Source organism: Medicago truncatula, chromosome 7 (genome assembly GCF_003473485.1).
Source record: "Medicago truncatula cultivar Jemalong A17 chromosome 7, MtrunA17r5.0-ANR, whole genome shotgun sequence".
Classification (NCBI taxonomy): domain Eukaryota; kingdom Viridiplantae; phylum Streptophyta; class Magnoliopsida; order Fabales; family Fabaceae; genus Medicago; species Medicago truncatula.
In genome coordinates, this window is record NC_053048.1 from 16,628,251 (window position 1) to 16,648,861 (window position 20,611).

The following is a 20,611-nucleotide window of genomic DNA, read 5'->3' on the forward strand; positions in this document are numbered from 1 at the left end:
GATAAAGAGTTATCAAGTCTTCACATAGATATAAATATTAGGAGTAATATTTATATTGGATTGATCCGCCATGAGAATACTACATAGTAAAAGTTATGAAAAGTGTCATAAGATATTCTCATAGTGATAGTGGTGTATTCCACCCTTCGACCTGAAACCACTATGTACCCTAGATGTTGGAGTCGAGTGCTTTGTCACCATTCAAACGTTGTCCGTAACAGGATGACTATAAAGTTGGTTGATGGGTACTCCATGAATCATGCTGAGGGACATGAGTGACCTAGATGGAATTTGCCCCTCCTACATAACAGGAGAAATGTCTACGGGCCCAATATTGAACTAGACAAGGATGACACGGTCTATGCCTTGTGTTCAATATAGACATGAGGGCAAAAGGGTAATTATACACATGATCATTATCACAGAAAGGTTTCGTCAGATCACCTGACATTCTCGTCACTTGGGTAGCAGTGATGTGATGCTAGATACCGCTCACTGTTTATAATATTAAATATGTGATTTAATATTATTGCCAACGTTACGGGAACCTATAGGGTCACACACAAAGGATAGATAGATGAGAGAAATAAATAAGTAAGACTTATTTATAAAATAATAAGTGAGACTTATTATTAATTAAGTAAATAAATATGACTTTATTGTTTAACTTACGAAAAATAGAGAAACGCGGTCCACCGTAAGGTACGGTGTATTTAAGTGTTGTCTTGTTGTCCACACAAGTGATTCTATAAATAGAACCCTTGTGTTGAAACATGACTAACTTTTTGTGAGTGCTTAACCTAATTCACAAAAGTTGTGAAACCCTAGCCGCCGCTCTCTAAACCTTGTTCTCTCTGAATCTCCGTTGGAATTGGCTAGCACCGGTCATCGGAGAAGTTCTGTTCGTGTGGACTGAGTAGAGGCATCGCTGCTTTGCTTTGCTCGTGATCAGAAATATTTCTTCTATAAAGGTTCTGCTCGTCAAGAGGTAAACACATGAATCTTAAAGTGTTTAAGTTTCTATTTGATTTGTGATTAATGATTTAATCAAGATCCGTTTCAATGGGATTTCTTCCGCAAAGAGGATTAAAATTTTGAAAAAACCCCTCTTAAAATCCCTTTAACCAGCACCAGCATTCAGTTGCTGTCCTACAGCTTGAGCAACAGCATAAAGTGCAGCAACAATAGCGGCATCGTTTCTACCAGCCATCTCAAAGTTCTACATAAGAAACAACAATTCAGAACAACAACAAAGACAACATTAGAGTTGACAGTCTATCCTAGGTGGCTCAACACGACTCTACTACTTGGCCGGACGGACCAACCTGCTCTGATACCAATTGTAACACCCCCGTTATCCCAAAGCAATTAAATATTAAATAATATATCAGAGTATATCCCAAACGGGCATGTCACACTACTTTTCAAAATTTCTTAAATAGAATATAAAACTATTTAATAAACAACAAACTTTAATAGTTTCAACAAAACCTTGCAGCGGAATATTTTCAACATTAAATAACAACAACATCCAACATTTAATTCTCCACTAAATAATCATGGCGTAAAAGCCTCATCAAAATAATTAAACAATCAACAAAAAGGGCTACATCATCATGTTCCAAAAATGTGATACATAAGAAATGAAAAATAAATAAAGTAATCTCATCCCGTACGTATCAGAGTCCTAGACATTGAGCCACCACCTACTACTCAGGATCACTTGCAAGTTACCCATAGGAAAGACAACATTTTCAAGCAGAAGGGGTGAGATTCACAACAATAAATATAGATATAAAATTCATCAATTGAATCTAACACCCTAACATAATAATAATTATTCAATATAAATATATATTTCATAATCAACACATCAACAACAAAGGTATTTACAACCAACAACAATGACTCATGCAACTACTCGACAACACCGCTAAGACTCCTCGACAATGCGACAATGCACATGCATGTGGTACCAATTTACAGGGCAGAAGCCCTCACCGAATTTGAATGGTTAAAGCATTCATCAGGGCATAAGCCCTCACCAAATTTGAACAATAAAGTGTTCCAGGACATGAGTCCTCCCACTTTGGACGACAAGGCGTTCCAGGGCATGAGCCCTCCCGCTTTATATGTTATGCAATGGACTCCACTTGTGTATATCTACATACAACTCAACAATGCATATATGTATATATGACTTACAACTCCATAATTAAACAACATGTATGATTTATTTAAATATAAACATACATCACAGTCATCAACAATTCATCATAAGTAATCCAACAGTCCTAGAAAAATACACAATTAATCATATCATACTGATACATTCAAGTTCTCCCATTTTTATTCAATTATATAACAATCAGCTTCTGAACTGGGCAACTCGCCTCGCGAGTACATATACTCGCTATGGCGAACTCAAGGATTGGGTTACTCACCGTGGCGAACGCAAGGCGAACAAGAAAAAGGGTGCTCTCGGGAGTTTTGACATTTTTGTCACTAAATCTTCATTTTTAAGCTCCCTATTCACCATTTTAATCTAAAAATTATCCCAGTCCTCTCTAAAATCATATAGGCACTCAAAACTATCCATCTTACACTTTATAACAACAATCTAAAAATCATGATTCTTACTCACTAACTCGCCATGGCGAGTGGTTTTGCTCGCGAGGCGGGCTATGAAGTTGTTTACTCGCGAGGCGAGACAAGCTACTCGCCGGGGCGAGCGATGAAAATCAGTACGGACAGAATGCAGGTTTTTCCCCAAAATCCCAATTTTCTCAATTTCACTCCCCAAATTAGTTTACAGATGTAAAACTAAGTGCTGTATGCAACCAGAACCTATTTCTAACATCAAAACAGCAATCTCTACACTCAATTCACTCAAAAACCCAATAATACAACATAAACCCAAAATCCCCAATTTCTACCATAACTTGTTAAATCAAAATCAGAATTCAATATCTATACTACTGAAGCAAACCTCACCCTTACCTTAATTCGGAAGGACAAATGCATAAAAATTGGATTCTCTTGGCTCTACTTGGCTCTTCTCCCTTTTCTCCCAAAACTTGTCTGTTTGCACGTAAACGCAGTTCTCATTAATTCTTTCCTAACTCCCCAATACTTAACTCCCCTTTATTTCATTTACTCCCCCTTAATTCTATTAATTTCTAATTAACTCCCCAACCTCCAAAATAATATTAATTCTCACATTATTCTAATTAATATTAAAATAAACTATATAATAAATAATACACACCACATAATCAACAAATATTATTTAAAATCATATAAAAGACTTTAAATAAATCAAAATAAATAAAATAACGACTAGCGCGTTACATAAGCCCACCTTCAAACTTCACACACTTGGGCACCATTGCATCCTCAGCATTAATGTACGAACAAAACCTCGATAGCTCCTCAAACGTCGCCGCATACTCAGCTATGGACATGCTCCCTTGCTTCAAGTTCAAGAACTCCACTTTCTTCCTAGTCCTTAAATCTTCTGGAAAATACTTCCTCAAAAACTCAGCTTTGAACTTTGCCCAAGTCACAACCTCTCCACCAATCTCAAGTCTTCCCTTAGCATTAGTCCACCAATACTCGGCCTCCTCAGCAAGCATGTGGGTAGCAAACCTGACCTTCTGATCGTCACTAGTCACCATGCCTTGCACCCATGTCTGAGCTCCCTCGGGGACAAATCTTCCCTTGAACGTTGGAGGATGGTTTCGCAAGAAACGATCAAGCCTCCGCTTCTCAGCTTCTCCCTCACTCCGACGGCCATCCGCCGCCTGCTCGTTGGACTAAGCCAACACCTGAGCCATCGCAGCTAAAGCCTGTGCAATCGCAGCATCATCTCTGCCACCAACCATCTCACTTCTACACAAACCAACCAACAGATAAGAACAACAACACAACAAAACAAATGCCGAAGGTACTCCATTACCATTCGTGCACAACAGGAAAATTTAACGAGTATTAGTCCAGACAAGTGATAACACGCAAAATACATTGTCTAAATAGTTTGTTTTCCATTTATTTTAGAGTCAATTATTTTGTTTTGCACGATTATTGTTGGTACTTTGATGTGTTTCAGGAACATAAGGTGTAAAAAGCAGAAGTGAAGAAAAAGGAGAAAAAAAGAAAGAAATCATGTGTCAGAAGCCCAACGACCTTTGGCAATTTTTCTGCTCAAGAATTACACTATAAAAGCACATGAGACACTCAGTTGTGATATCTTTAGCTACAACAATTTTCAGAACCTAGTTTTCTTTTTTCCAGTTTGAGTTTTATTTTACTCGAACCCTAGATACCGTAATTCACAATACAGTTCTGCAGTTTATTTTAGATTCAATTTAATTCAAGGTTTCGACTTTCTCCTTTATTTTCTTTGCATTAACGTTGCCATGGCTGGTGCCATATTATCCATACGTTTTCATTGCTTGAGTTACTGTTCGGTATTCAATTCCATTTGAATCCTTTTGCTGCGTGGCTGTTCAATCCAATTTCATCATTGCTGCACGTTTATGTTGGCTATTCTATGCTGGTGCTGCACTTGTTTTATTTCTCTATAGCTGTGTGTCTTTAATCTAGGTGTTCCATTCAATTTTAATTGTTTGAGAACACTATTGCCGTGGTTTCTTTTCTTCCTAATTCAAAGTATCCATCTTGACACAGGTTCGGCCCCCTTTTATTTATTTCCAACATGAATTCATCAAAGCTAGGTTTAGGTTATTATTTAATTATGTTTGAGTAGTCTACTTTGAGTCCAAAACGAAAGGACCGTCGTACCGACGGAACTCATGTAAATTGCGCGCCTCTTTTATTATAACGAAAATTTAAATGTTTATTTTGAAAATTCTGTTTTGTAATTTAAAAGGTCTACTACGAAAGTAGAGACACCGAAATTTCGTTTACGCATCAAAAGAGCGGAAACGATATCCGACTTAGAAAAATTCAGATTTTTAATTGAAAAGGTTAAAGCGAAAGCACTTCTTTTCTTTTAATTAAGAATTTATTGAATTAAGAAAGGGAAATTTTTAAGACTGTAATTATACACTACGAAAGTAGGGAGTTACGTGCCTAAAATTTTCTACAAAAGTTTTATCTTTCTTGTTACTATTTAATTAGCGCAAAGTTACATGAGTGACGAAGGTTGACGGAAACCATCGTTTTGGTCTCTACCTTTTAATTAATTATCTATAATCAATATTTATTTTGACGCGCAAAACCAAACTTTTTGAATATTGCCTTAGATAAACATAGAAACGACAAGAAGCGGTACTTGATAAATTGGTCTCTATGGATACGATACTTTTTATACTAAAACCGACATAGCCGTGCACTTGCAGCCCTGTCAACACGACTGAACACGGCTCTGATACCAACTTGTAACGCCCTATTTCTATTAAAGTGATAAAACACGCGAACAATACATATATTCAAGAAATAGATGCTACGTCATCAAACAAAATCCAAAATAACATGCATGTATAAAAATCTCAACAGTCGCAGTGGATATAAACCCATATAATTCAAAGCATACATGTCATGATATCAAAAGTACATCAACATAAAAGTTCTCCAAGTCCCGAAAAATGGGTAAATCTCCAACATGAATAAATCTAAAACGGATAATCTAGATAATCTTATACAGACACTTAGATCATAGCCTATTCTAGACTTTACGAAACCGATACCAGAGATAGCTCCTGATATCCGACCAAGCATCAAGCAACTAACCGAAGCAAATATCCCTGCACGTTGTCTACCCATACATACAGACTGGTAAGCGGTCAAAACCACTGGGGGTACATTACATCAATCATAATAAATAAAACAGATTTGAGCATATATGAGTTAAATCAATTCCAAGCACTTAACATAAACGGTTAATCGAATATGTACATTTACATAACATTCCAAAATAATACGATCAACTATTCACCAAGCACACTTATCATCAACAAACATCCTTCACAAACTTCAACAATTATCATTCACACGCAACAAATCAACTCATGTTAATTATGCAATGCGCCTAACTCTGACAGCTACATGCATGTGGTACCAAGCACAACAACGTCTAGGCTGTTACAACATGATGTCAACCGCACATCATATGTAAGAGTACACCTCCTCTTACGCACAACTATGTAAAAGTACACCTCCTTTTCCATTTATCATATGACTCGATATGACAATAATGTATGGACATAAGAAAAGACCAAATAATGTACCTACTCAACATACGACAATACAATGTAAAAGTACACCTCCAATTACATTGCTCAACTTCAACAACAATTGCATTATCAAGCATTTACATCCACACAATCAACATGTCATTATTCAATTAAGAGTCATCACCAAAGATCATAATTCATCAACATGTATTCATTAATCAACTTCAACTATATCACATAGTTTCACCACTCCAAATATTTCTCATATTCTAAGTAAGAGAACATACAACATCTTATGATAAATATCATATCAACGTATAACAATTCATTCACACCTCTTCATTTAGTCATATAAGGCTAGTCACGAAAGATCATAAGATAATTGGCTTAAAAGAATCATTTTCGATAAAATCCATATTAAGTGGCAAACGACGAACATTGATAATTCCCAAGACAAGGTAACCATATAAAATTTGAAAACTCTCAAAACAATCTTAATCAATCATGTAGTCATGAGCTTAAGCGAAAAATCAAAGTGGTTGAAACTGGGCAGGTTTGCTTAAGCGACCACCTGGTTCGCTTAAGCGAACAAGTTCCAGTAGCTACTAGTAATGTACGCTAACTGCTCGCTTACCGGTTCGCTTAAGCGACCGGGTTCCAGAACTTGCTATGCTAGTTCACTTACGCGTTCTCTTAGCGTTCACCTAAGCGAACAGTCATAGTTCTGTAGAAAAATATTATGGGTTTCAACCCCTTTTCACCCAAAATCCTCAATTTTGATCTCCCAATGCCCAAATGTGTTTCTAGAGCTTGTTTACAGGTCAATACAACTAACAAGGTTCACAAGAACACAACAAACATGAAAACAAATGGCATTTGAACATAATTCACCAATTCAACCCATTTTACAAAACCAACAACAACAACTCAATACTCATCGTCAAATCATGATTTATGAACACCCAAGCCATCAATCATCAACAACAATATCACTTTGCAACAACAACATCAATTGAACATGAATCTCATCACAATTCAACAACAATATAGCACAATTCAACATTTAGAGCATAATTCAACATATAACACTTTCACATGCTTTGAACATGCAATTTCACCAACAACAATTTAATTATCACCAATTTCATGCATTCAAACATATCATCATATTTAGAGCACGAATTTTAACAACTATGAACAATTAATCACATACTCAATTAAGCACTTAATCATACAATAATTGAAAAATCGCACTAAATGATTATGATTGAATTCTAACCCCGTTACCTTAATTAGTACAATTCCTAGCTCAAGCTTCACTTTAGCTCCTAGGATCTGTACCACTTCTTGAATCTTCAAGCTTCTTCTCCTCTAACCCTTTTTCCTCTTCTCTTGCACTTTCTCTCTCTACCTCTCTCAAAATATCTTATGTAATGAAAAAATAATGATATTTTCTCTTAAGACAAGGCTTATTTAGGCTATTCCTGTAACAGGCTTAACCCTAATTTCTTACTGGACTTAACCCACTCAAACACAATTCTAAAATGTTTCTACACTCTTAACGGTAAAATACTAATAACGGTCACTTAACGGTAAAATACTAATAACCACAATAGTAACTTAGTAAAAATAATGGTTCTCACTAATCACTAAGAATAATTCTCACCAAAATTACTAATTTTAGCCCTCTAGCACAAAAACCCATGAAAATGCACCCAATGATAATTAATCACATACAAGTACAAATAAACACATAATAAAACAATTAAAAATAAATCTAGCAAAAATCGGGCTGTTACAGTACACACCCCCTATCCGCTCCAAGAACCATTCTGACGTATTCAACCACCGTCACAACCTCCACATTCACGACATTGACAATTATCTTCTGATCAGATACGATCAGTGGCGCCGCCTGTGGGAAATATAAGCTCTCCCCGCTTTTATACTCCTAAAAACCAAAGCTTTCCAAAGAAGTTAATATGGCTGCCAACGGTGTCAATTCCCAGATACGAAGTGAGGTATGCATCCCTCAACAGGATGGCATGACATCCTCACCTTCACTTATAGATCGGGGCTGTTCTCATTTATAGATCGGTGCAAGGCGCCGTCAAATGCAAGCTTTTCGTCACTAGACTCAGACGAGGAATTGTCACCTTGTTCAAGAACTTAAAGAGAAACTCCATCGATTCATGGAGCGACCTCTGCTACGAGTTCATAACCCATTTCATTGCTTCAAGGACGAAAACAAATACGGTAACATCCCTTGAAGCCATTGTTCAAGGAAGAAGTTAACCCCTCCCGAGACTACAACGAGAGGTTCAACAAAGAAGCTGTTCAGGTACGGGGTGCTGATGAAACAATGAAATGGTACCTCATTGCCAAAGGTCTGCGCGAAGGCACAGACGTCAAGAAAGCTGTCCGCTTGGATCGCCCAAGGACGCATAACAAGTTCCTAGCGATAGCCAAGATCTACATGGCCTATGAAGAGGAGTTGTATGCGGACAACCTCCATAAATCCAGGACGGAGGAGCCTGCTGCTGAGTCCTCCAAAAAGCCCTTCCACGAGAAAAAGAAGGAAGGCAAGGCTACTCGGGAAGGTAAAAGACCCAACGGTCACTTCACCGAGTACACACCCTTAGCCATGTCAAGAGAGAAAATCCTCGCTGAGATCGCGGTAGCCGATCTGACGGAAGTTGGCATCAAGCCACCAAAGGCTCCATCTCATGAGAGGAAGAGAGTCGACAAAACGAAATACTATCGATTCCACAAATGCCATCGACACACCACTAATGACTGCATCCATCTGAAAGATGCAATTGCGCTCCTCATCCAAAGTGGTCGACTCAAGCAGTTCGTGAAAAACCCAAAAGCGGAAAGAAAGACCGTCGAGCTCATCGTTGACGGCTCTGAGCCTGGTAAGACAGTCGCCAAGTCCGTGGAACATCTCGGTGATTTCCCTGACAACGTCGAAATCACCCGTTACTCATGCACCTGGGAACATTTCCCCTCCGCCAACGTCATCACGGGAGGAACACCGAACGTCTCCATGGACAGCATGAAGAGAAAGTTCAAGGATTCATGAGTATCAACTTGCTAGCCCCCTCTACCCACGGAGGAAGGCCACCTTTGGCATTCTATGATTCAGAACTTCCCGATGGAGCTTCAAATTTACCCATTCAATGGAAAATGCTGACGTCCGACGAGTTCTGATTGACACAGGGGCCTCGTGCGACATTATCTACACCAACCTATTCAAAACTCTTCAACTGACGGAGAAAAACCTTTCTCCCTACATTGGAAATGAAATCTACGGCTTCAAAGACTCATCCACACAGCCATGGGGATACGTGGAGCTACTGGTCACCTTACGCGAAAAGGAGGCCAAGAAAACAATAAAGGTCCCATTCCTGGTGATCGACTGCCCTTTTCTCAACAATTGCATTATAGGGAGAAGCGGGCTCGCACAGCTAGGGGCTGCATGTTCAACCGCTCATCTGAAGTTGAAATACCATGCGAAAGATGGTATCATCGCCTCTCTCAACGGAGATATCGAAGCTGCAAAAAGATGTTTCCTCTAGGCAAACAAAACCCAAAGCTCGGTTTCCCAATCCAGCAAACCTGCTGAAGATAAAGGGAAAGTTGTTGCGAGCACTATGGATGCCAACTTGGTGGAACTAGATCCCAAGTTCACCAAGGAAGACCTTAAGGAACTTAAACGGGAAAAGAAGGATCCGCTCAACACGAAACTTCTTAGACCTATTCCTGACGGTGAATTCGAGCTGGTCCCTTTCGGAGACGACCCCTCGAAAAACTTCAAGATCGGAAAAGATCTTCCCGAGCTTATTAGAGCACAGCTGGTCGCCTGCCTAAAGCAGAACCCCGACCTATTTGCTTGGAGCAGGGCCGATATGCCCGTAATCGACCCTAGTGTTGCTTGTCACCAGCTGACAGTAGATCCCGGAATTAGCGTTGTAGCCCAGCGACGTAGAAAGCAGTCTCCTGAAAAATCAGTGGCTGCAGAAAAAACTGTAAAAGACTTCCTAGAGGAAAAATTTATTTTAGAGGCCAAATACACACCTGGCTCTCTAATGTTGTACTTGTCAAGAAATCTAATGGGAAGTGGCGTATGTCTGTTGACTATACTGATCTTAATAGGGTATGTCCTAAAGACGCATATCCTCTTCCTAACATCGATAAACTCGTAGATAATTCCTCCGGCTTTAAACTTTTATCCTTCATGGACGCCTATTTCGGGTACAATCAGATACCTATGGTTGAAGGAGATAAAATGAAAACAACCTTCATGACCGAGTCGGGGAACTATTACTACAACGTAATGCCCTTCGGTCTATGAAACGCAGGGGCTACTTATCAACGAATGATGAACAGAGTTTATGACAAGACACTTCTAGGAGACATCCTCGAGGTTTACATGGACGACATGATCGTAAAATCCCAACAAGAGGTGGATCATGCGCCCATCTCAGGAGAGTATTCAAACAAACTCGGAAGTACAACATGCGGCTCAACCTAGAAAAATGTACTTTTGGAGTCCAAGCGGGAAAATTCCTTGGCTTCTACCTAACAGAAAGAGGAATTGAGGCGAACCGAGATAAATGTCATGCAATTACTGAGCTCCCAACTCCCCACTCTAAGAAATGCATCCAAATACTCAACGGGATGCTGATTGCCCTCTCAAGATTCGTGGCTAAATCTGCCGAACACGCTCTTCCTTTCTTCAAACTCTTGAGGAAAGAAACGAAGTTCGGTTGGACGGACGAGTGCGAGAATGCCCTGAACCATCTCAAAGAAACCCTCTCGGCACCGCCAGTTCTCTCGCGACCCTATGAAGGTGAAGTATTGTACCAATACCTCTCAGTTTCCTCTAACGCGGTAAGCGCCGTTCTCATCAGAGAAACGGTAGAGGGACAAAAACCAGTCTACTTCACCAGCAAGGCGTTACTAGCTAGGACCTGAAACAAGGTACCAGAGAATTGATAAGGTGGCTCTCGCTCTCCTCATAGCGGCTCGAAGATTGAGGCAATATTTTTTGGCACATACGGTGGAGGTCCGAACGGACCAACCCATCAGGCAAATCTTGGGCCGCCCTGACGTAGCTGGCCGGATGATGAAGTGATCACCTGTCCTATCCGAGTTCGATATTCACTATGATGAAGGACAAAAATTATATAGGAATAAAAGTAAAATAAAAAGATGGATTTGGGGAAAGAAATGGTGAAAGAATGCGTCACATTCACTTCCAATCCAAGAAGGAATGCTAAGCCTTGAGGAATCGCCACAATGGTAAGGAAGCCATTGATAAGATTCGATAAACTTGGTTCAATCCAGAACCAAAAAGAAGCAAAGCTTCACAACACACAAAGTGTATTTTTTTTATCAAAATTCTACTTGTTATTCCTTATTTTCGCCCCCTTTATATAGGTAATAGGATAGAATGCTGAAAAGCATACAATTATATCAAGATTAATGAAATAACTCTTATGTGGCTAATTATTGCAAGGAAATGTTACAAATTTATTGGTTTTGATGGCTGAATCAATTCTCAAAGTTACACACCCATGGCTATTACTTTTGGACAATTTTCAGCGTCCTCTCTCCTCCACATTATGCTCTTCAACTACTAAAATTAATTGTGTTTCAGCTCTTTTGCTTCAGCTCCTTCATTTAATCACGTTCTCCAGTTTAATCCCATTTTACACCATGATATATGCCGATTTTTCTTCTGAGTCCAACATATGAAATGTAGATGAATTTGTACCCTTTTCAACGCTTCAAAGATCACCTAAATCGGAGTTGTAGAGCTCTAGATATGATGAATGCAAGACAGATACATAATGACCTACGAAAATAACTATTTGAACCAAAAATAATTTGATTCTTTTATTCGATAATGACTTTATTATTCTTGTAAAGGGAGAACATCTTAGGATCACATCACACTATGAATCCAGGAAGGCTCTCAAGGCACGAGTATTTGATGACTTCCTCGCCGAAATGACTTTCCCAACGGACGATAACAAAGAAGAATGGACCGTCTTCGTATACGAATCATCCAATTCCAAGGGAAGTGGGGCCGGAATAATTGTAGAAGATAACAAAGGTATCGTTGTTCAAATTTCCCTCGCTTTATCTTTTCCCGTAACCAATAACACTGCATAATATGAAGCCTTCTTGGCTGGCTTACGAACTGCCCAAGATATGGGGGAGAAAAAGGTGAAAATCTTTACCGACTCACAACTCGTGGCTTCCCAAGTCACGGGAGAGTTCCACGTCAAAGAGGAACACCTCCAAAAATACGTCCAATTTGTACTAGAGAAGATGAAAGAAATCGAAGCTGTCGAAGTAACTCACGTTCCCCGCGAACAAAATACTCGAGCAGACATTCTTTCAAAACTCGCAAGTACACGGACCGCAAACGGCAACAAAACTATGATACAAGAGGTTCTCAACGAAACAAGCATCCAAGAAAAAGCGAAGGATGAAATGAAGAGCTTGCTCGTTCACTTTAGTGGAAGGAATCTTATACAAAGGGGGCTTTCTCACACCACTTATCAAGTGTTTAGGACTTAACGAGACCCAAGAAGTCCTCGCCGACGTTCACGATGGCATCTGCGGACAACACCTTGGTGCAAAAGCTCTCGCTAAACAGATCCTACGAGCCGGATACTACTGGCCTACAATGTTGAAGGACACCCAAGACTACATGAACCTTTGTGACAAATGCCAGCGACACGGGGACATGCACCTAGCACCCCCCGCTGATTTAACGTTAGTCGTTTCACCTTGGCCCTTCGCTTGGTGGGGCATTGACATTCTGGGACCATTCCCGAAAGCCGCCGGAGAGTTAAAATATCTGATAGTCGCCATCGACTACTCAAAAGGAACATCCTAGCAAGATTCGGAGTACCGGCTCTAGTAATATCCGACAGTGGTACACAGTTCACGGACCAAAGGTTCTAGGACTACCTAAGGAATATTGGCATCAAACAAAGCTTCACCTTCGTCGAACACGCTTAAGCCAACGGCCTCGTCGTGGCAGCAAACGGGGTCATCCTTCGAGGGATATGAAGATGGCTAGATACATAACTACTCCCCATTCCACACTTGGCGAGACACCTTTTCGACTCACGTATGGGACAGTGGAGGTCATACCCATTGAGCGAACTGAACTCACATGGCGAACTGACCCTAGCACTGACTTCCAAGGCAACAAGGCAAACTTACGTGAAGAACTCGAATTTGTTGACGAAGTTAGAACTGGCACAACCTTGCGGGAAGCAACGCTAAAACAAAAAATAGCCGCTCGCCACCGCTAGAAAGTCAGAATGAGGGAATTCAAAGTGGGCGACCTCATTCTTCGACGAAATCAGAAGGATTCCGAAGAAGAGAAACTCGCCGCCAACTGGGACGGACCTTGCAGAATCCGGATGAAAACAGGGACGAGGGCCTACGGACTCGAAGATCTCCATCGAAACACAATTCCAAGAGGCAAACGAACTTCTAGCTCTACAATCGGGCAAATAAACGAAAGAGGAAAGTCATACCACTCCGAATGCAAAAAGAAAAAGGATTAGAAGACTTTAAACGACAAATTTTCTTACTCCTTAGTATATACGCTTACCGCTGTGACATCACTGCTCAGCATGTTAGGTAGAACCCCATCTCGCGATGGGTGATTCACGCCTCAGTGCGTCGAAACTTAGAATGATTTCTTTGTTCGTCCGTTGTTACACGTCCGAAACACAAATTTGGAACACATTCAGATAAACAATCTCTTGGATGTGAAATACTTCTAACTAATACTCCGCGTAGAACTTTGATTTTAAACAAATCAGAGCAGCAATTAAGTACCTAGAAAGAAAACGAAGAACTTTGATTTTAAACAAATCAGAGCAGTAAGACAGCAAACGGGCACACAAAACTCCCCAGCCATTAATTCACTGCATCGAAATAATGACTATCGGGGGGTAAGACGTCCCACCTGACTCGCTTCGCACAAGCCTTGTCATCCAAAAGGCGAGCATGAAAAAGAGCATACAAGCTGTCACATTTTGTAAAACATACAAGATAAACAGTTTGCTCTCAAACAATATGAAAAAGCCTCACACAACAAGCAATCAGATTCAAAATGTTATACTTGAAGATAAATCATGCATTTACAGACAAGTATAATTGAGAATTAGACTAAATTATATCGTGAAAGTACTAAAACCACGCAGGGCGCACAATGTCAATACAAGCATGGTTGTTAAAAAGAAAAGATAAAAATTTACAAAGGCCTCATCAAGCCTGGGCTTCATCAACATGCCCATTATCTTCTTCTTCTTGGTCAGAGGCGGAGAGATCACCCCATCTCTTACATCACTGAGGGGATGAATTCCTTCGACGTTCAAGTCGATGTCTGGTTTCACTACCTTCAGCTGAGTCACCGTCCGATCAAACCCAAGCTTGACGGTGTCCACCAAGCTCCCTTCTAGCTCACCAATCCTGTCCGCAAGGCCGGCACGCCGTAGGACAGCAAGGTCTTATACCTCATCATCCCAGGGAGGTCCGCCTTCTTCAGAGTTTCCTCCAAAGACACCTTCCCCTAAAAAAAGTGGGCATTAATGGAAAAATGACAATCGACCCAACCTCCAGACGAGGGAATCATTCCTCCAGCCGAGCATTCTCATGACGGGCACGACACTTCCTATGGGCAAAATAGTTCGGTTGGAGAGCGAAAGAATACCATAGGATAGCGGGCACCCCACTCACGTGCTTGTACAGTTCGGAGGAAATTCTTAATCTCCAATCTCTATGACCTCCCGACTCAGGAAAAATACACCTTGTCCGCCAAAACGAGATCGACAATATTCAAACATACAAAACGAACTCCCTTATACGACCAAGCCACGGACAGCCATTTATGCCCGCACTTAAGTCATCACTCTTCATCAAGAGCAACGACTTGGGGGGCTACTGTTATGGACCGGCCAAAAGGATCTTTGGCCCATTTAATTAGGCCCAATACCATCCAAAGCCCAAACATCACGTTTGGCAAAATTACTCACGACACACCCCTTCCACGCGAGGGGAGTGCACAAAATGAAAGAGACTGGGTCAAACGAACCCCAACGTCTTTTTTAACGTTCCCACAATAAATAGGGGACTCAATGCAGTCCCCAAGGTAGAATCTCTCTTCCTCTAAACCCTCACTCTCTGATCTCTACTGACTTGAGCGTTGAAGTGCATGTAGGTACACAGCTCCCATCCTCTCCAAGAAGCATTATGACGTATTCAACCACCGTCACAACCACCACATTCACGACACCGACAGTCACCTTCTAATCAGGTACGATCATTTACCCTTTCCCACATCACTCATTGTTCTCGTGATACACAAGAGGGATCCTATCAATACCACCTCCAAGAAAAATAAACTTAAGCGTGTGAGCTTTCAGAGAGGTTTACGCTTTCAAAAAAAGTTCTTGAGATGTGTTAGATGAAGAAGGCCAGGTCTTCATACCCTGGATCCCATTGTTGGATTTCTGGGAAGTCATCTCAAACAATTGACCCATCCACACAGTTTGTTCTCTAGTTCATTGGGGCCATAATTATAACGTCTTGAATTGTTTATCTAAGACATTACTTCTAGTTCTTTCTTTTTAGAAAAATAAGTCTAATTTTTTTCTTTTTTGACAACAGTCAAGAATAATAAATTTCTGACTTGAAATTAACAAAAATAGTTAAACTAATGTAATTACAAACCTAACACTCCAAGTCGAGTTCACTATGAAAGTAATAAACTTCAAACACTATTTTAAATTACAATTCAGAAAAACCCAATTTTGTTTCCCCGCGTACACACTTCAAGCAAAACATCAAGCATACATCATTATCTCCTTTGGTACCTAAAATATTGGTTGTAAGGGTTAGTCTTCAACACCCATGAAATAAAATCACTAATAAATTCTAACATCAAATATAGATGGAGCATCCAAAGGTAACCCTGGGCCTTCTTCTTGTGGAGGGGTGTTTAGAGATTGTAATGCTGACTTCCTAGGAGCCTTCTCTTTTAACCTTGGCATTGGTAACTCTCTGATAGCTGAACTCAATGGAGCAATAATAGCTGTAGAAATGGCATCTCTTAAAGGTTGGAATCAATTGTGGATTGAAACAAATTCTATGTTAGTCACTTTAGCTTTTAAATCAAAATCCATAGTGCCTTGGAACTTAAGAAACAAGTGGGAAAATTGTTTACATCTGATTTCCTCAATGTCTTTTATGGTTACTCATATTTATAGAGAAGGAAATCATTGTGCTGATAAGCTTGTTAGCATTGGTTTAGAACTTAGCTCTTATTTTTGGTGGGATTCCCTTCCTTCTCAGATTAGAGAAGATTTTGTTAGAAATAGGATGGGTCTTCCTTATTTCAGATTCTCCTGTTTGTTTTGAGGGTTTGGTTTATGTCCCCCCTCTCCTTTTGTTTCTTTTCTCTTTGATATTTATATATTTTAGGGGCTTGCTTTCCTAGCATGTCTCCTTTGTTTAAAAAAATATATCAAATAAGAATATACATCCATCATCAAGAAACTGTGCTAAAACATTTCAATTTCTTTTTAATTTAAAATATTCATCACTCTAAAATATACTACAAGAACAAACACAAGACTCGAGACTCAATGTTGATGCAAATGCATAAAATGCAAATAGAGCATGATCCGGATATCGCCCCAATTGACATAATAGTTTTAATCGCCCCTTTTGGCATATAATAAAGAATCGCCCCATTTGGCATATAATAATAATCGCCCCATTTGGCACTTAAAAATCCATTGAAATAATAATAATCGACCCATTTGGCACTTAAAAATCCATTGAATCGCCCCATTTGGCATATAACAACAATCGCCCCATTTGACACTTAAAATTCCATTGAAATAATAATAATCGCCCCATTTGTCACTTAATAATCCATCAAATGCAATGATATGCATGCTATGTGTAACAGCCCGATTTTTAGCTAGATTTATTTTAATTACTTTTATTATGTGTTTATATATGTTTGTGTGTGATTACTTGATGAGTCATTTATTTATCTATTTTAATATGTTATTTTGTTTCATTTTAATTATATTTAAGTTTATTTTATTTTAATATTATTTCCTTTTTGAGCTATTTTACTACAATTGCATATTGTTATATTTCAGGAACGAATATTTGATGGATTGAGTCTTGGAGCAAAAGAAAGGGGTTTTGGAGCTGATTCGGTACGAAAATACGAAGATTCGGAGACAAAAATATATCTCCCTCAAGTCAGAAACTTGGCACGGCCCGTGCTAGGCTTGGCACGGTCGTGCCACCCTCCAGAACTACTTTTGCAGCTTTTGCTTTGATTTTAAGCTACTCTGTTTTAGTTTACTTGTGGAACATTCTAGTGATTGCTTAGATTTTAAGTCGAATGTAAACTATAAATAGAGTAGCTAGCCATCACAAATATTCATCTTTTGTTCTCTGAAATAATAAGTGACAATTCTTTCTTTGAATAAAAGTTCACTTTTATTTTATGTTCTTCTTCTTCTTCTCTTCTATGTCTACAATGAACGTTAGTGAGTAGACTTCTTCTTGTCTTGGGATTGTTGGATAAGTCTAAATGACATAATCCTAATCAAACCAAGCTTTAAACCTTAATCTTATGTAACCATAATCTCTAATTTAAATTCACCGCTTTAACATGAATTAACCATTATCTAACTGTGGAAACGAAAGTGGAGGGTTTGATAATTGTTAATCCATCATCTCAAATATCAATTCATAAAACGAAAGTGGAGCTTTGATATTCAAACAAGTGAATTTAGACAAAGATTGTAAAGGCAGCGAAATAGTCTTTACAATCTTTGAGACATATAGTTTCGAACTTCAAAGATTCTAAATTGTGATCAAGTCAGCGAAATAGGCTTGATTGCAACTTAGGACCAAAATCTAATAGTAAACAAGTCAGCGAAATAGGCTTGGTTGCTAAAGGAACAAAAGAGAAACTGTCTTTAGAAGTTAGGTCTAACATAAGGTTATAAGTTTAATAGTTTGGTTTGTGAGGGACTTGTCAATTAGATGAACTAATAATCCCAAGGCACCTCTTTTATTTTATTATTGTTATTTTCTTTTAATTATACGAAAATACAACTTTAAATCATTTAAACCTTCAGTCTAATCATTATGTAAAGTTAATTGAATTCATAACTCCCTGTCGGAACGATACTCTATTTTCACTACTTCGAATAGAACCGTGCACTTACGGTTTTATCTCATCAAGCTTTTGGCGCCGTTGCCGGGGAGTTATTGTAATTTGATTAACTTTTTAATAGTGGTTAGTCTAAAAAAAAAAATTTATACAAGTAAATAAAAAAAAAATATATATATATATATATAATATTTTATTTCCTTTTCTTATCTTTTTATTTTATATATATATATATATATATATCTATATGTATATAAAAAGTCTCTCTCTCTCTCTCTCCCTTTCTCCTTATTTTATTTTTTTATTTTATTTTTATTTATTTTTTATTTTCTATCTTTAACCGTTTTGATTTCAGGCATGACTCAAAGAAGATGAAAAACACACAATAATAACGATATGGCTGAGAAACGTGCTCTCAAAGAGTATGCAATCACATCTTCAGATGAGCCGTACGATGCTATTGTGTAACCAACGGTTGAGGATATTAAATTTGAAATAAAACATGCACTTATTTACCTAGTGCAGCAAAATCAATTTTTCGGATCACCCACTGAGGATCCAAATCTTCATGTTCTGAATCTTCATGTTTCAATTTTTTTAAGACTCAGTGGAACTTTGGAGACAAACCACGAGGCTGTAAGGCTGCACCTCTTTCCTTTCTCTTTTAGAGATAGAGCTAGTGTTTGGTTTCATTCATTGCAAATTGGTTCTATCACTTCATGGGACCAAATGAGGAAGGCATTCCTTTCCCAATTCTTTCCCCATAGTAAAACAGCTCGATTGAGGAGTCAAATCACACAATTCACTCAAAAAGATGGTGAATCTCTTTACGATGCGTGGGAGCGTTTCAAAGAAATGCTTAGGCTTTGCCCCCATCATGGTTTTGAGAACTGGCTTATTATCCACACTTTTTATAATGGTCTTTTGTTTACCACAAAAATGAATGTTGATGTAGCTGCAGGTGGAGCTTTGATGAATAAAACTTACACAGGAGCATATGATTTGATCGAGGACATGGCACAAAACCAGTATCAGTGGACAAGTGAGAGAGTTATCGCTGATGTTACTCCTCCACCCTCTAAAAAAGAGGCAGGTATATACCAGGTTTCTACCCTTGATCATCTATCTGTTAAGGTGGACACACTTCTTCAAAAATTGATAAATTAACTATAAGTGTCGTCACACCTGCTCTTGTTTTACCACCTTGTGAATTTTGTGGAATACTTGACCATACTGGTGTTGAATGCCAACTAGGTAGTGTTGCTAAAAGTCCCGAGCAAAATTTTTATAACAAAACTCCTAAAAATCCCTTTGGACAACAAACAACACCACCCGTTTATGCAAACAACCAACGAGTCGCTCAGAAATCCAGCTTGGAGATTTTACTAGAAAAACATGTTATGGAGCAATTTCAAGACCTTAAAAATCAAACTGGATTTTTGAATGACTCTTTTGTCAAGCTTACATCTAAAGTGGACTCCATTGCTACTCACACTAGAATGCTAGAAACTCACATCTCTCAAGTAGCCCAACAAGTAGCTACTTCCTCTCAAACCCCCGAAGTCTTTCCAAGATAAACTGGAGCCAACCCCAAAGGCATTATAAATGCTATTCAAGTTAAGGACGATAAGAAGTTAGAGGACCCCATTATGAAAACTAAGACAATTGAGGGTGAGATAGAGAGTGAAAAGCAACAAGGTGAGAAAGTCATAGCAGAGAGTGATAAGCCAATCGTTTCACCACCTTATAAACTCAAAATCCATGTCCCACAAAGGCTTCCTAAGCCTAACCTCATAGTGATTGAGAGTTTTTCCACCCCTTGTGTGATTAAGAGTGAAACCATTGAGAAAGCCATGTGTGATTTTGGAGAGAATGTCAGGTTGATGCCATTATCCCTTTGGGAAGGATTGGGTATTGGGTAGATAAACCTTCTAATCGTCAAGCTAATGACTCTAAAAGAGCGCTTCGTGGGAGGCAACCCACGAGTTTAATTGCTTTTATTTTGTTTGTTTTGTGTTGCTTTAATCTGTTTTGTAGGTATTTGTCCAAGTATGATGAGCCTTGCATGTCCAGAAGCTTGGCATGGCCAGTGCCTATGATGGCACGGCCGTGCCTGTGACCTAGCCAAAAAAACACCCATTTCCAGAGAGTTGGCACGGCTCGTGCTTGT

The 20,611-nt window shown here is 39.0% G+C and overlaps 1 non-coding gene across 1 annotated transcript; it reads right to left on the reverse strand.

Moving 5' to 3' along the window:
- Positions 1-19,218: 19,218 nt before the first annotated feature.
- On the reverse strand, positions 19,219-19,325 carry LOC112421478 (small nucleolar RNA R71). Its single transcript, XR_003011804.1, has one exon. It is a non-coding gene; the product is annotated as a small nucleolar RNA R71 (small nucleolar RNA).
- Between the last annotated feature and the right edge of the window lie 1,286 nt (positions 19,326-20,611).